Raw genomic sequence first — 14559 nt, 5'->3', positions numbered from 1 at the left:
CTGTAGGAGCCAAAAGTTAAGTCCTTGAAGCTCACCATCAAGTCATCAGCACAAGTTGTGTCAGAAAGCTGAAGTATCTATCCTGGAAGGGTAAAGAAACGGAAATCAGCACCCAAAGGCTATAGCAAAGACTACAGCTCCTCCTCCAAAAGAAAAGCACTCCCTGCTTCCCTTTATTCTGTACAAAATACACATCTATTTGTTGCAGTCACTCCCATCCAGGGTGAGACTTCCTTGCTCAGTAGGTCATCATTCATAAACACGCTGGAATTTACTAATCTGCTAGGTAGTTCTTACTCAAGTCACACTGATATAATCACACTTGATCACATTTAGGTTTTCAAAAAATTTCTTTCAATGCTATTTTTTCATTTTCTGATGTTCTGCACTTTTTTTCTTTCTTTCTTTCTTTCTTTTTTTTTTTTTTTTTTTTTTTTTTTGTTGGTATCAGGGATCAAACTCATGACCTCATGCTTGCCAGGCAGGCACTTAGCCGCTAAGCTAAAACCTAGACCCTCCACTCTGGGTTTTTTTTTTTTTTTTTTTTTTTTTTTGCACTTTTATTAAATTTATTCCTAAGAATTTTATTCTTTTTGATGTTATTACAAATAGTATTAGAATTGTTTCCTTAAATTTAGTATTGTTGTCTTCTTCTTTCTCCTCTCTCTCTTTCTTTCAATAGACTCTTGCAATGTGGTTAAGGTGGCTTTGACCTCACTACGTGACCCAGATTGACTGCAAATTTGTAGCATTCTTCCTGCCTCAGCTTCCCAAATGCTGAAACTACAGGTGTGCACCACCATGCCTGACTATTCATTTCTTTGTACTGTTCATTTTTTATTGTGTTGTTCAGATATGTAGTTGAATTTTGTATACTGATCTTGTATCCTGCAACCTTTCTGAACAATTATTAATTCTAATTGTTTTTAAAGATTTCTAAGGATTTTATGCATGCAAATTTATGTAGTCTGCAAACAAAGGTAGTTTTACTTCTTCTTTTCCAATCTATGTATCTTTTGCTTTTTTTCTTGCATAATTACTGTGACTAAGATATCTAAAATAACCTTGAGGGGCTGGAGGTTTAGCTCAGTGGCATAAGTGCCTGACTTGCAAGCAGGCAGTCGTGAGCTCAATCCCCGGTACCGATAAAAAGGAAAAAGACAAAAAAAAAAAAAAAAAAAAAGTAACCTTGAATAAAAGTGATGATGGATAGCCTTGTCTTGTTCCTGATTTTAGGAGGAAAATATGCTTAATCACACTTAGTACATTAGGAGTGAATTTTTGTAAATGACTTTTATCAGACTGAGGAAGTTCCTTGCAATTCTTTTGTTATTGCTTTTAACCATGAAAAAGTTTTGAATTTTGTCAAGTGTTTTTCCTGCATCTATGGAAAGGATCATGTAGTTTTTGTCCTTTATTCTGTTGATACAGTATGTTACGTTAGTTGATTTTCATATATTGAACCAACCTTGCATTCCTGCTGTGAATCCCAGTTGGCCATATGTGTAATCCTGTTTATATGTTACTAAATTTGCTTTGCTAGGATTTTGTTGAGGATTTTTCATCTGCGTTCCCAAAAGAAAGTGGGCTGTAATTTTCTTTCCTTGCAACATCTTTAACCATCATTTTTCTTAAAGCCACACACATTATTGACAGCAATTTGATTGTAATTCTTTCCTGCATCAGCCAAGATGTTGGGAGACCTAGACTAAAACAGAATCAGTGTTAACACAGCATACAGTGCAACTTTGAACTTGTATTCTCTGGACTTTGGTTCTTTTTTCTGTGCTTATGCAATTGTAAATTCTTCAGAGACAAAGAGTGTTGTGGTTGGAACAATTCCAGTGCTCCTTCCTTAGAACCAAGTCTGAAAGGATCCTTACTATCTTGCTGACAATCAAGGTAGATTGTTAGTTTTTTAATGTGTACATAGAAACATGTATGTAAATCACCAGGAATCTTGTTAAAATACAAGTGCTGATTCAGTAGGTCTTGGGAAGACCCCACGATTCTGTGTTTCTCACAAGCTTTTTGGGATGGCTGGAGCTGCTAACTGATGGACCAGTAACAAGGAATTCAAATATGTTTCCTAAGCTTTGGTCATAGAAGAGTCATGTTCATCATTCAGCCATAAAATTAAAAGTTTTTTTTTAATAGACTAGCAATTAAATACCTTCTTTAGTTAAAATTTAAATTCACTCTCAGCAGGAATGTCCATCAAATAACAGTTTTATATGCTAATTATATCTTTTCTAATGCACATTAAAAATAGCAGTTCAAAATTTTTAAAAGTTCATCTGTATGGCACTAAAAATAATCACCTACGCTACTGGTCCATGATCCACTCATGCCCCGCGGTGTCACAGTGGAACTTCCCAGGACTGAGAATGTAGCGCTTGCCCTTTAAGCACCGTCACACTTTAATTGGACATTTTTGACTTGCATCTCATGATTTCGCCCCATTTTTCTCTGCTGCAATTTGGCCAGTGATTCCTGTCTTTTCCTCTATTATCCACTCTGATTAACTCAGCTGCACCTGTCAGCCTTTATTCCTGGAGCGGGTGGAGCGCGGCGTGCTGAAGAAGTTGTTAAAATGCATGAGTTTGATCATATTCACTCTTTCCTGTCCAGAGCATACAGGGCAGCAGATCCTCACCGCCGAGCTTCTCTGGGCAGGTCTGAGACTCATGGCCTAGACAAGGATCTCTATGGAAACCTTGGAGTCAACCTGCAGGCTTCCTCTGGGGGACACCATCCGGAGCACAGTGTGACCAGGTCTCTGACAGCCTGTGTGCCTGGCACCCTCGTGTTGATGGAGATGGAGCAAGGCCGGTTCTCAGAACTTCGATGCCGCTGGTTTCTGCCTATTTTTTCCCAGTATCTGCAGGTGTATCACTATCCACCTGCACCTCCTCATCTTCACCTGCAAAGAGGGGACACTGATTACTGCTGGTGGGAGGTGCTGCAGTTCGAAATTCAGGCTTCGATGTCCAGTAGGCTGGTTTTGTCTCTTATGACACGTGTGACCTGGAGCAAACCATCCGACCTGGGAGCCTCAGTTGTCCCTCTGTAATGTGGGGATCTCTGTGCTCCTTCAGGAGCACCACCAGCTGCAGTAGTGTCGAGCCAGTGGCACACTCAATAGTGAGAGCAGCTATCACTTTCATTGTTGTCATACAAAGAGTTAGCAAATTCGGAATATTTTGGTGCTTGACATTTGTTTTCTCTTCTACCTCTCTCTTCCTTCTTTCTTGTTTTTCCATCTTATGTTATTCTCCTTCTTCTCACCTTCCTACCTTCTTAGATGCATCTGATTGCAGCTGCAAAGAGCAGTGAGCACTTGGACTGGCAAATTGAATGGCAGTAAGATTCTGGAGAGATTAGAATATCACAGGGAGAAATCTAAGCTTCAGTCCAAGAGTGACAGTGAGTCACTGAAGGTTGTGGAGCAGAAACAATGCTCAGTAAAGTGGGGCAAATGAACCTGGTACCAGAGTTTGAGAAGGCGAGATAAGAACAGAAGCTGTAACCAGAGAGATGAGATAGTGGGGGGTGAGGGGGGTCCTGGAGGCCAAGAAGGAGGTGGGGAAACTGAGGTTGCATTCCTCTCCGAAGCTTGTCTTGGAGAAGCAGCCCTGTTCCCAACTTTTCAACTTGTCCACAAAACCCAGCAGAAGTGCCCCTCCTCACTGTGTGACCGCAGATCAGAGCCTGACCTCTCAGAGCCAGCAATAAGGCCGCTCTGGGCCTCTGTGACACCTCCTAGCTTCCCAGCAAAGATACTGCTGATCCTCAAGGCTTCCATCATCTTCCAGGCTGCTCCCGCTCCAAGATTAATTTGTTTACTCCCTTGCCTGGAGATGAACTGAGAGAACTAATCGTCCATCAGATGCAGCTCCCCCAACCTCGCACCACCCCGCCCCGAATGTCCATTTTCTGGCAAAATATGTCCTTGCTGCTGCCAAGGCTGCTTGGAAAATGCTAATTTTATCCTCAAATTAAAATTTGTTCTCTTACCCTCATTTTAATAAAAGTGAAGCGTCCGGAAACATTGCCATGGCACGGAAGAGAAAGATCTGACATAATTTTAAAAATGCCTTCAATCATACAGCTTTCTGAATGGCCTGTCCTCTCTCCCTGACCCCCTCCTCATCTCCCCATCCCCTGAGGCATCATTTACATTTCTTAATAACCCCTCATTAATATTCATGAGGAGGGGTGGGTAATAATGGCTGAGCACACCACACTAATTCAATTTCCACCCGCCTCGGCGTGTTTACTTAATCACCAAGGGACCCGGGTTACTCAGTACAATTATTTATTCAGAATTAGATCTGGAGGCATCTGGACTGGAAACAGGGAACTAAGAGTGAAATGGAAATTGAATTCTCTTTGTCCCGTTTCAGAGCCACCTCCTCCTGACTCTCTGCCAAGGCTCCAGGAGGCCAGCAGGCTAGAGGACATACTCATGGCCAGGCAGGCAGTTCAGGAAAAAGCTGGCTTATGCTGGGGTGTGTCCCAGGTGCTTTGGCCACGGTACAGCTCTGTCATCAAAGTGGCCACAGAGGGATCAGTGGGCCCAGTACTGGCCCAGATGCACAGGCCTAGCCAGGAGTATTGCCTTGGGAATACTGGGGTACTGGCCCAACCTGGTAGCCCAAGACTTGATTCCAGGTCCTGCAGAGGTGACAGTTTGTGGCACAGCATCTAAAGAATGCCTGCTCACAACTGATACTAACAGTCATGTCCTCCAGGAAGCTGTCCTTGGTCCCTCAGATGAGGTCAGGTTGTCCTATTCAGTATCTCCCAATACATCCAGGATGGGCTTGGTCACAGGACCTTGACTACCGTAGCTGCCAAATAATTAAATTACTTATTTGTCTTTTAAGGGTTCTTCTTCCCAACGGCCTGCCAACTCCAAGGGGACAACCCCACCATGGCTGTCCTGATCATCCCTGTGTCTCTAGCATCTAGTGATGACCAGTCCCAAGGACCTGCTCACCATGTATTTGTTGACTTACTGACTGATTCCGGAGCTTCCCTGGCCATATGTATAAGAATCTCCACCTTGTGGGGTGCTATGAGGACTCAGAGTTTCAGTGTAAAGAGGGCTCAGAGCTGCTAGGTATAGAATGCTAAGTGTTGAGCCGCGTATCTGATAAGCCCTCAGTTAGTGCTATTTCTTCTGTTAAAGCTGATTGTGGCATTTTGTGGAAGAGTCCCTACCGGAAGACTCCAGCAGACTCTGAGGACCTAGACTTGGAGCAGCTGTGCTTAGACTTCAAAAGGACCTCCTCAAATCCACACATCTAGATGGGACCAACCTCAATCCCAGATTTGTCTCATAGTAGCTGGACATCCTGGGCAAGGTACTTAACTTTTTTGAGTCTCAGCTTCCTCCTCTGTGACATTGGAAAGATAAAGGTGGTCCTCTACTGAATTTCTAGGAAGATTCAGTGAGATCACTTAGGCAACTAACCACAGCAGCTGGTTCACAAATGGAAAGGGCTACTATAAGTGACAGGGGTGGGGAGCAGTCCAGGCATGAGGAAAAGCATGAATGTGTTTATGTTAGTTCATGCATCCATCCATCCAGCTATTCATCCATCCATTCATCCATCTAGCTTGTACTCATCGGCCTGCCCCAGTGCCCAAGCTGGAGCTAGCCCACAGAGCAGCAGAGGTGCAGGGCATGCCGCTCTCTGCCAAGAGTACCAGGGAAGATGTAGCAGGAAGGCAAGTTGCTGGCACATCACCAAGTATCAAGCCAGCCAGGGAGTATCAGAATGGTGTCTTCCAGCTCCGCTGGTCAGGTAAATGATTAGAAGGGCAACATGCGGAACAAGAAGAATTTGGACCAGAGAGGACAAGTGTCCTAAGACGGGCCAGAGTACAGGGCTGGTGGCAGGTGCTAAAACATTCTCCACTAACATACTTTTTAATATCATAGTCTTATCTGTGGGTTCACTGTCCTCAGTTTCATTTACGTGGGACCTATCACATAAGTATTACTGCCAGAAAGTATTAAATGAAAATGTCTAGGAATAAGCAACTCATACATCTTAAATATGCAGCATTCTGAGTAGGGTGATGCCATTTTGTGCATGGTTCCACCTGGGCATGACTCATCCCTTTGTCTAGTGTATCTATGCTGTATATGCTACCTGCCCACTAGTCACTTACCCCCCTTCTTGTTATCAGATGGACTGTGGCTTGTGTTGTATTGTATGCTTGCATTCAATCAACTCTTATTTTACTTTATAATGACACCAAAGTACAAAAGTAGTGATACTGGCAATTTTATTATTGTTCTTTTATAATTTTCTATTTTATTATTACTTAATAATAACAGAAAGTTAAATATTATCATAGGAATATATATATATGAAAAATTAGTATATTACATACCAAGTTCAGTACAATCTGTGGTTTCAGGCATCTGCTGAATGTCTTAAAATATATCCCCTGTAGGATAAAGGGAGACTGTTGTGTGCTATCTCAGTTACTTGGACTTAACTCTATCTCAATATTTAGCAAACTCCTATTCATCCTTTAGAGCCTGGTTCCAATTCACCTCCTATTTTCTGACTTCTGACAAAGTTACAAGTGCTTCCCTGTGTTCTGCAGCACTGTGTTTCTATTACTCTTGAGACTTCTCACACAGTATTGCCTGCTTACCCTTTCTCAGGCCTTACTTTTCTGCCAGTCTGCTTTGTACTGCAGGAGGGCTGAGTTTGGCCACTGGGAGACTGCAAGGCAGAGGAAGGATGAGGCCCAGGCGTTTCTTCTCCAGGCTTTGGGCAGATCTGCAGTAATGGCTGTGACCTCTGCATGTCTCTAGCTCCCCTGTAGTTCTTTCAGGGTCCCGTGTCCTTACCAGGTGATCCTCTCCCAGGCTAGTGGCATGACCGTCTCATTCTGTCCCTCCTGCCTTGGGAAGGAGGCAATCTCACGCTGTCACCAGCTTCTGGGTTGCTTCACTGACTCCAGGTGGCTTCTTAGCTCTTCTTTCCCCCAGATTAAAATTCCTCCTTGTAAGTACTCACGTGTTTCCGGATTAGACCCTGACCACTGTACTTCCTTTAGAATGTGAGCTCCTGGTGGGGAGGATACCACTGTGGACCCTCAGGGGCTTGCACACAGAGAAGTGGCCTGATGGTGAGTGAGTGAATGGGCAAATGGCAGAATTTTGTTTCTGATCACATGACTTTTCTAACTAGGTTCTACTGTTGCTTAGCAAAAGAAAGGAGGCATAAGGGGAAATAATATCTCCTCAAGGTGAGCGAGCTTTTGCATTTAGACACCAATAGTAATAATACTGATGATTTGCCCACAGGTAAAGGCTTCGTAGCTCCTTGTATACTGGAAAGTTCAGCACCCACATTGGGCTCTTTTGTTTGGAGCGGCTCAGTGCTTCTGCTGAGATGGCCACAGGATGGCACAGGCAAAAGAGAAAGGGCAGATAATGGGTTGGACTTGACATGTGAGCCCCAGAACAAAAGGGTTGGAGGAGCACAGGAGACAGGAGATGATTTAATCTTTGTGGACTCATTCAGAGACACCCCTTCCCTGCCTTCCTGCCTCCAAAGCACCTGGGCCCTCCTGTGCCCAGCCAAGTCCCTTCATTAAAATTTCTTGGAACTAGGGCTGAGTTGGGAGAAAATCAAGGCCTGTCAGCTTGTCTGCCAGATGAGGTGAGAAGGTAGCGGGGTGGAGGGCATCTCTCTAGAAGTCAATTGGAACAGCAGGGCCAGTGGGTTGAGCTTTAAGAGGAGAATGAATGAAAGAGAACTACTGAAAGGCAGTGGATTGATCTGGCCTGCCTTGAGTGGGTACCCCGAAAATGCAGGGCCCAAAAGAGGGAGGGGTACAAGGGATGTATTTGCTTACAGTAGGGGTGTGACAACTGAGTGAGCGAGACAGAGAAGAAGCTGGTCACTGCTGTGAGCAGTTGGGGCTCAATCTCAAGGAAGCCTCTGAGTGCAAAATGAACATAAGAAAAGTCCCCCCCCCCAAAGAATTGGAAGGTGAGGCATCAACTCGCCAACTTCTGTCACCCCAAGTGGAGGCACTAAATCTCTGCGCCTATCTGCCAAGCTAGGCAACAGTGCTTTCAATATAGTTTTGGGGTGGGACAACCAGGGTGGGCTTGTGAGGTAGGACACTGTTGGTGGGCATGGGACATGTACCCCTGGCCACAGCTCAGGTCCAGTGTGGCGTGGGGGAGGTAGCATGAGGGCATCCATACTGCTAACTGTATACAGTCCCAGACATTCTCCTGCCTGAGTTCCATGGCTGTTATGGTTTGTGTCTAGACGTCCCTCCAGAGTTTCATGTGGTCATAGGGGTTTTCCTTTGCAAGTGGCAGAATAAAGAATGTGTGACTGATTCATAGTGCAATGCTGGAATTAAGGATCCTGGGATTGAGGGTGAGTGACTTCTGGATCAGTCTACTGATTGGTTTAGCACCACCCTGATCCCAGTAGACAGGATACAACAAAAGGGATAGAAAAAGGCTTGTCTCCCCTCCCCTCCCCTGCTCGCTTGCTTTTGCTGTCTTCCTCTGCCATAAGTTGTTGCCCGACTGACATGTGCCATGGTGCCTTGGAGCCAGCTGATTATAGACTGAAACCTCTACAGACTGTGAGCTAAACTTTTTCCTCTTCAACTTTGGGTGTCTGGTATTTTATTTCAGCAACAAGAGAAAAGTAGCCAAGACAAAGTCCCTTCCTCCCTCCCTCCCATTCTTTCTTTCTTTCCTTCCTTCCCTTCACAAATACTTTCCAAGCACTTACTATGTGTCAAGGACTGTTTACACATAAATGTAAAAGGCAGACAATAAAGAGGTGTGCACATAAATAAACATGATGCTTTCAGAGGTGTCAAGTGTTTTAAAAAAGGCACAGAGAAGGAATAGAGAGGAAATGTGTGCGTGTGTGTGTGTGTGTGTGTGTGTGTGTGTGTAGGGGAGGACACCTGCTTCAGGCCAGGCTTCAAGGGAGGGTCACTCTGAATAAGACCCTTGAACACATGATAAGAGGTGGCTGTAGAGGTCTCTTTCCACTCATGGATTCTGATTCAATGGTTCTGAAAGCCTGAGGCTTTAAGGACCAGCTCTGTTGCTTGGCGAGCAGGGTCTGCAGGTGCACGGAGGGAAAACGAATGTCTTTGAGACATCTCCTGCCACCCTTCGGACCATATTTCAGGACCGTAGTGCCTAATGCCTGCCAATTTTCATGCAGCAAACTTACCAGTTGCCCCCTAGGTGCTAAAGCTAGGTGAAGAATCTGTCTTCTATCACCAAATGGGGACTCATAAAGAGAGTTTGGAATGCTAGATATTTACTAGGGATCCGCCCTGTGAAAGGGTTAGACAGGAAGACATCCATACAGTTCAGACCCTACAAAGCCTCAGTGCCTGGCAGGAGCTGGCAAGCTGCTCTGCACTGGGCTGAGACAGCCAGGCCTGTAAATCCTTGTTTGTTCAGTCCTTAGGTGCAGGTTGCCCGGGGAAGAGTAGGTAGTCTTTGAAGCTGAGGCAGATTTGAAAGGTTGGACAGCTGGAGGGTATCTGCTGCCACACTGTCCAGACCTGGCAGCTAGGCCCTCCTTGAGGGAGTCTGGAAAGCCTCTCTCTTTATCTACCATGACAGTCATGATTGGACTTACCCTGGCATAGGCATTAACCCTGGTGTAGGCATTAACAGGTCCAGTTTATAGGTGAGTACACAGAGGTAACCAGCTTTCAAAGGGTAAATTTGAGTTAGAGCCAGAATTCAAACCAACAATGTCTACCACCAAAGTGTCATGGTCTCTTCATCATCTCATAGTTTCTTTTGTTCTAGAGGTTCACTTTTGTCCATTTTTTTAAATAGTAATTGAATACATTAAGGGTAATTTCCCGAGTTTTACCCCCCAAATCTGTCCTTAGTATCTAGCTCCCTTATTTCTCTGGGAAACTATCCAATTTCAGGTCTAATGGTCCCAGTAAGAGCCTATTTCCTGCTCTAGGACAAATTAAGCCCATGTGATCCAAATTAAGCCAATCAGTGGTTGAGTCTTTCCTGGTCCTGCAATTGGTTCACAGCTGGCACATGACCTGAGCGGAACCAGTCAGAGTGAACTCCAGGGCATTTGTAGGAGCTACCAGAAGGGTCTCCCTCTTCCTAGGTGTACATGAATCTGGCACTTGAACAATTAGAAATAAAGCTCAGGTATGTTGAGTGCTGAGTAATAAACCACCCAAACCTAGTGGCTTAAAACAATGATAATTTTTGGTTTCTCGTAACTGTGCAGGCTGACGGAGCAGGGCTTTTTCTCTGTGTCCTATTGACTGGAGTCATTCCCATGGTTGCATTCACTTATGGCTGGGCTGGATCCACAGACCGAGAAACAAAAGTTCGTGTGTGTGTAGGGTGTGGGGTGGGGTTTGGTGGGCATGGTCTGCCACAATTACAGGCAGAAGGAGATGCACATTTTTCAGAAAGCTAAACATGTCAGTAGCACTGCCTGCAAGTCCTCTTGCTTTTTATCATGATTGGGAGCTGGCAATTCTAGACTATGTGAGTGGGAAAATACCCCGCCCAGTGAGGCAGACAACTTCATCATGGGGCCTGGAGCTTTGTGATGACTGTTAGCTGGGGTAGTCCAACTGTTCTTTCCACATGGCATCTCCTCTTCCAGGTCCCCTGCAGGAGAACCTTTTCTTCCGCACAAAGGCCCAGATTCCTCAGTGAAGAGCAGGGTTCCCAGAGGGAACATCTAAAGCATAGCACAAATGAACAAGCTCTGATCAAGGCTCTCTTCCCACACAGGCCGCTGTCCCAGTGGGCAAAGCAAGTTGCTTGAGGGAGCCCAATGCCTAGGGTAGAAGGGGACTTGCATGAATCCTGGGAGACGTGGAGGGCCACCAGTGTAATTGTCTACCACGTAGGTGCCATTTTACCAACAGGTGTGGCGAGGCAAGCAGAGCCCAAGTTGCCAGGCAAACTCCTTGGAGGAACCAGATTCTCTCAAATTGGTAATTTCAGGAGATTATAATAAAGGGGCTAGTTACAAAGGTATCAGTAAAATTTAGGGAATCAACAAAGGGTGGTGCAATTCCTCTGGGCTGGTGATCGTGGGGAGCCTTTACTACAACCAGGTCCAAAAGACAAAGGTCTGAATAGAAGTAATTTCCATTACCCAGAGAGAGAAGCTGTGGCTGAGAAAGAGGAAAGAACCTGGAAGGGAGAAAAACTCCCCCTCTACTCTTCTCTCTGCCTGTGTGGCCTGCCATCGCTTCCCACTGGCTCAACCCCCTGGCAGCCAGAGGCCCAGGGGGGCCCACTGATGCCTCCGGGCAGCCCAGGCTGTAAAGCAGAGAGCAGGGTGACAGAGGCAAGGAGCAGAGAGGCAGGGCCATGGAAGGTGCTTAGCACCGGGTCCACCCTCAGGAACCTGAAGATGAAGCCAGGGTTGCACCAAACAAAGAGGCTAGATGGGGAGAAACCGACTCCCAAACACGTCGTTTAAGCCTGAAGCAGTTCTATTCCGGGGCTTTCTCCAAACATAACCTAATTAATTCTCCTTTTGCTTTGGCTGATTTGGGTTGGTTGCTATCTTCTTGATGCCCACACTCCCACTGAGGAACTGGATTAGGTACAAGGATTACATTCCCTCCCAACAGAGTGCAAGGAGCCCAGAGGGCTGGTTCACACTACAGGTGAGCAAGCAAAGACTTTGAGGCAGCAAGAGACTCAGTGGGTTCCTGGCTCTTTTTTTTTTTTTTTTTTTTTTTTTTTTTTGCTAGGAATCGAACTCAGGACTATATGCTTGCCAGGCAGGTGCTATGCCACTGAGCTAAGTCCCTGGCCCTCTCTGACTCTTTAAGTGGCAGAGGTGGGTTCTAAAGATGACCCTGTCTCAGAGTTCCAGCCTTACCTAGTCATTCTCTGTTCCCAGAATGTGCCATATTCTCTTACCTCTTCATCTTCAGTTGATGGAATACGAGCACCCCCACCCACCTATCCCATGCTCATATGTGTGAACATCCCGATGCCAGTATCCTGCAAGTCAAGAATCTTGAGGTGAGATCATCTGGATTCGGAGTATGCTGTAAAACCAAGGAGAGTGTTCTTATCAGAAACAGGCAAGGGGGAGGTGCACAGAGACACCCAGAGAAGGCTGAGTGACAGGAGAGCAGGGTAGTGATTGGAAGACCTATCTGCAAGCCGAGGAAGGCCACGCTGCCCACAGCTACCAAAAGCCAGTTCTGAGGCAGCATACGGATCGACCCTCAGAACCTTCAGGAAAAGCACACCCTGATCATCCCTTGATTTTAGACTTCTGACCCCTAGAACTGCGGGGGTATTTCTGTCATTGAGGACATGAAGTTTGTGGTAATTTATCACTGTCCCTCCAGGAAACCAAAAAGGAGCCCATGTCCATGCCATTTCATCAGCCTGGTCAAGGTTCCCTCCCTTCTCTGGCATCTGTTCATTTCTGTCCCTGGGTTCTGGTAGACAGGTAAACCTTTAGGGAAGAAAGAACATTTTTGAAGACTTCACCGTCACACAGCTATCTTTCCTCCTTGTCCTGCAGGTCTCAGTTTAAATCCCACCTCCTGCAAGAAGCCTTCCCTGTGTTCCGGTGCTCCTCCGTGTTCCCACAGTCCACAGACAGACTGCGTTGGCCACACTTTGCTGCCACTGTGTATTGAGGTGGCTTGTTCTCCACACCCACACTGCACTGGGCTCTCCTCAGGGGGAAGATGTGCTTGGCTCATCTTGATGGCTGCAGCTGTGCCTAACAAGACTAGGTACAGTAGGGACATTCACTAATGTTTGCTGAATAAATAAATAAACAGAACATTCCCCTCCCATTCCACCTCACCTCTGGACCTCTACCCCTGGGGAAGCAATGTTTTATGAGTACACCAAGGACAAGCCTGAGACTTTGGTGGTGAATCGGGTGAACACCTGTCCTTGAGTCCAGCCATCCCTTTGCACGACCCTCAGGCTCCCATAGCCAAGCCCTGTCAGAGGCAAGACAAACAGCTTGGCTGATGGCTTATAAAGTCAGAGATGATGGAAACAGGGAGGCGACAGCTGAAAGAATGGGTTGGGGACGCTTGTCATAACTTTATTTGTGGGAGGTGAGTTCCTGTCAGCCGGGTGATGGATGATGGCAGGGCAGGCACAATACAGACCCCACCACCTCGCCTCTCCCCTCTCTCTAAGCCGAATGACTTTGGGGATGAAAAATGACTTTCTTGGGAGATCCAGGGGGAGGGGCACCTTGGAAGGACTTCAGCTTTCTTCTTGCTGAGAGTTGAATTTTGCTTGGTCCAGCCTGAAGGTTTCTTTCTTCATGCCATCCACTCTCCCTTCTTTCCGAGGGTGTTATTGATAATTGGCTACCTTCATTCTCAAAACTGCCTTTAAAAATGTATCATTGGGTCAGAGATAAAACTCAGCTGTGCAAGTGCCTACCTGGCAAGCGTGAGGTCATGAGTTTGATTCCAAGTACCATAGTAATACTAATAATAATGTATCCTTTCCTAGAAGAAGAAATAAGTCTTGAAGAAGGGGAACTAGCGTACTCAGAGATTCCCTTGAAGGAAGTGGAGGACCTGGGATTTGAACCTAGCTCTGGTGACTCTGAAGCTTGAGCTCTCTCTGCAGCTATGTGGTGAGGAAATAGCATGTGCCATGTTTCCGGGAAGCACAGAGGACAGTGCAATAGATTTGATGGAAGGAAGTCAAGGAACATGGCCCAGAATAGGTAGCATTTAACTTGGTTCTTGAAGGGTGAATAAAATGTTACCTGGCAGAGAAAGAAGGAAACAATTAGAAAAAAAGGGTATTGCAGAATGGAAAAAAGGGGTATTTGCCTACATTTTTGTTTGCTTACCTGAATAAGTCACAGCCCCTTTCTCCTTCCTAAACAAGTCCTGACTTAGAAGCATAATCTGAATGGCTCTGGGCTTTACCAAGCTGTTCAGGCCGTCATAGTTCCCTTGTGGGTAATTAGTTTGGAAACAGGAATGGGAACAATTCTGCCCAGTGAGATATGAAGAATGTTTGTTTGATAGCTCCTGGAAACAATTTTCCTGTTTTGTTTTGTTCTCAAAAAGGAAAAAAAAATTCCTCCTCTGTTGCAGGGCATGGCCACAAATGTCTGGAGGTCTGACAGCCATCTTGTGACCAAGTGAAAAGAACGAACATCCTGTGATGACACAGTAAGAAGATGGTGAAGAGATCCTCAAGCCACTGACTTCATGATACCTGTAGGCACGTATCTCAAAACCTAATCTTTGAGTTGGTACATTTTCCTCTTTATAGTTTGGTAGTTTCATTTTTGTAGCCCAAATCATTCTGACTGCTATAGGTAAAGAAGATACTAAACCAAAGGGTTGTTTTCATAGCTCAGGCTAAAGAGATAAAAAATGGCAAAGGTCAAGGGTATAGGCTTTATGATTAGCCAGAGCTGGGTTCAAGTCCCAGCTTTAGTTCTTTCTAGTTGTGTGACTTGGGTATGCCACTTCATATCTGTGAGATTCACTGCCTGGAGATAAGAA

General features: G+C 45.5%; 1 long non-coding RNA gene across 1 annotated transcript; it reads left to right on the top strand.

Annotated features, from left to right (window-relative positions):
* Nucleotides 1–607: 607 nt before the first annotated feature.
* Nucleotides 608–14272, top strand: LOC106027235 (uncharacterized). The gene is made up of 6 exons (XR_001200804.3): nt 608–789; nt 2632–5369; nt 11943–12067; nt 12582–12798; nt 13544–13670; nt 14143–14272. It is a non-coding gene; the product is annotated as an uncharacterized LOC106027235 (long non-coding RNA).
* The last annotated feature ends 287 nt before the right edge of the window (nt 14273–14559 follow it).

This window comes from Cavia porcellus, unplaced genomic scaffold (assembly GCF_034190915.1).
Source record: "Cavia porcellus strain 051 isolate PalLab524CR breed Dunkin Hartley unplaced genomic scaffold, mCavPor4.1 scaffold_5, whole genome shotgun sequence".
Classification (NCBI taxonomy): Eukaryota; Metazoa; Chordata; class Mammalia; order Rodentia; family Caviidae; genus Cavia; species Cavia porcellus.
The sequence above is the reverse complement of the archived record's forward strand: the minus strand, read 5'-3'. Positions and strand labels throughout refer to the sequence as shown.